Genomic DNA, 2,951 nt, shown 5'->3' on the forward strand with positions numbered 1-2,951 from the left:
AAAATGAAGGCAGAGATCTACAAGCCAAGGAGCAACAGAGATTGCCAGCAAACCACCAGAAGCTAGGAGAGAAGGACAGAACAGATTTTTCCTCACAGCCCTCAGAAGGAAACAATCCCTTGATCTTAGACTTCGAGCTTCCAGAATATGAGACAATAAATTTCTGTTGTTTGAGCCACCCAGTCTGGTGTTTTGTTACAGCAGCCCTAGGAAACTAATAATAGATTGTGACAATGCAAGAGCATAGAGCGGGAAGGCAAGGGAGGACCAATATCTGGTGGACATAGTGAGGAGAAACCATCTCTTCCTTTGTGATAAGAGGAGGAAAAGCTGGGCGTGGATTGTCTGAGACTGGATTCCCCAGAAGCCACCCCTGAGATGAGGACGCCTGTGCAGGGATTTACTAGGAAGCATTCCCAGGAATAACCTGAAGGGAAAGGGGAAGAAGGAGCAGGAAGGAAAGGGGGGAGCAAGAATGCAATGACAGCAAAGGGTACTGAAGGGCAACCTGACGTGGGCTCACCCCATAGGGGAGCTCTTACACCTTAGCGTTGTCCCAGTCTGAGGGTAAGTTTGCTGGAGTAGCTAGCTATACTCCCAAGCCACCAGTCAGAGGTTAAGGGCTGCCCTTTGGAAGTGGGAGTGGGGTTAAATTCCCAGCCACTTCTAGTTCTCTGCAGCAAAGCGCTTCAGGCAGCCCGAGGGCAGTCCTCAGAGACAGAGGTGCAGGCTGGGCAGTGAAAGCACAGGGGGAATTGGTGTGCCCCCAGATGATCAAAGAATCCAAAGCCACACAGATATGGATTGGGAGACCATTAAGACATTAACACATGAAAGGTTCTAGATCCCCTTCTGTTCTATATAATGAAGGGGGGTTAAAGTATAAAAGAGAAAGCTGACAGGAAACCACAGAAAGATCACCAGACAACACTGAAGACCCAGCTGAGAGAGACCATGACCTTGTTATAGCACCAAACACCAACAGCAAGCAGGTGTGACGGGATAATGGGGGAAAGAGGAACTTAGAACAGAGAAAGCGAATAGAGACAACAGAGAGGCCAGGTGGCTGGCAGTTTTGGTTTTAACAAATTTGAAGAACGGGTCTAATGGGAACAAGTGGGTGGGAAAATGGGGAAGGGTGAGAGGGAGTGGCCAGAGGGAGCTGTGTGTTTTTGAAAGTTAAGAAAGGAGTCCTGGGTGATGGAAGGCCCAGGGTGTGGCCATGGCAGTGGGTACCTTAGGTGGAGCAGAGGTGAAGGTCACTGGAATTGAGGAGGTCAAAGAACTAACAGGCCACCCTTGCTGCATTGCTGCCTGCCTATGCCGCCCACTCCTCCTCACCTCTCCTCCCCCTGCAGAAGCCCAGAGGACCAGAGCGAGAAGCCAGGACCGTGTCACAACCATGTCACAACCAATTGTCAGCTTCATTTGCAGCAAAGATGACACATAATTTAGAAACTTTATTATTTAACTCAAAGACTTTATTATTTAGCTCATAGGAAATCAGACTCTACAAGACTGAAGACAGAAGTAATTTAAGAAACATCCACAGCAGTGATGGGTCCAGTTTCTTTGAAAAGTATCCCAGAGATGTTAACTGTCCTTTCAAGATTCAAGATGGCCAAGAAGCAACAGACTACCTTCTTGGTTTAGCTGTTAGACTTGAGTATGGAGATAATGCTGAAAACTACAAGGACTTGGTACCAGATAATGCAAAACATATTGACGGTGCAACTAAAAACGTGGAGCCATCTGTCAGTCTGGATGTAAAGAACCCTGGTTTTAAGGCTGATGTGCTGGTTTTGGCTAACCATCTTCGGGAAGTCACGGTGAGGACCTGGTAATGCTTCAGGCAATTTGCATTTTTGTCCAAGAGCTCCTGGAAGCAGGATGCAGTTGCCAAAGCAAATCAAACAAAAGAGGTCTTTGCCTGGTGCCTTAGTCAAAAACATCTCAGAACAGGAGATGCAGTTCTTAATGAAGTGGCTCAAATTCTGCTATTGCCGCACATAGAGGAGCTCAGAGAGCTACAGACAAAATGCATGAAGTCATAGCAGCTGCTCAGGTGATTCTTGCTGATCCAAAGACAGACCAAGGACAGGGGCGGGGGGACAGACCAAGACTGGGGAGACTGGGGAAAGTTGGAGGACGAACATTGTAGGATTTCAGCTTCTCACCTACTTCGTACAATTGGGAACCACGTACGCTCTGGCATGTGTCTGGAAATCAAATGCCACACTTTCAAGGGAAGGATCCAGAAGATTGATGAAGTTCTAGTGATTTGCCATCATTGCTTTTTCTTTAATAAAGTTCAGGAAAGCGGGGAGAAGAAAAAGGAACAGGGGCACCTGGGTGGCTCAGCTGGTTAAGTGTCTGACTCTTGATTTAGGCTCAGGTCATGATCTCAGGGTCCTGGAGCCAAGCTCCACATCTCCCTCTCCCTCTGCCCGCTCCCCCCCAGCTCACACTCTCGTGCTCTCTCTCTAAAAGAAAGAAAAAGGAACTAACAGGGTGGATTTGGAATGGATCATCTGCATGGACACTAAAGACTCAGAGGAAGGTTGAGAGCCAGGTGCGGAACACAGCAACACTGACCCTAATAATAATCACTAACATTTTCTGAGTGCTCACCATGGGCCAACGCTGTGCTGAGTGCCCCCATATATCTGTATCCCATAGAGTCTTTCTTCTCTTCCTTCGGGTCTCAGCTTAAGTGGCACCTCCCTCCCCAACATAGCCCCTCTTTATTCTCCACCTCAAGCCCTTCACAGAATATACATCAATTTATAATTATTTTAGGCTGTTTACTTTCTAGCTGAATGAGTGTTGGGTGCCAATAACTACTCTACAAGGTGGTTACTATTACTATTCCATTGTACACCTAAGAAAATTGAAGCCCAGATATTAAGTAAGTTGCCCAAGATCACATAGCTACATAGTGGCACACCTGA

At 47.2% G+C, this 2,951-nt stretch overlaps 1 pseudogene; it reads left to right on the forward strand.

Annotated features, from left to right (window-relative positions):
- The first annotated feature begins 1,402 nt into the window (after positions 1-1,402).
- On the forward strand, positions 1,403-2,161 carry LOC118019632 (annotated as a pseudogene).
- The last annotated feature ends 790 nt before the right edge of the window (positions 2,162-2,951 follow it).

The sequence above is a fragment of the Mirounga leonina genome, unplaced genomic scaffold, assembly GCF_011800145.1.
Source record: "Mirounga leonina isolate KUSES-001 unplaced genomic scaffold, KU_Mleo_1.0 Mir_173, whole genome shotgun sequence".
Taxonomy (NCBI): domain Eukaryota; kingdom Metazoa; phylum Chordata; class Mammalia; order Carnivora; family Phocidae; genus Mirounga; species Mirounga leonina.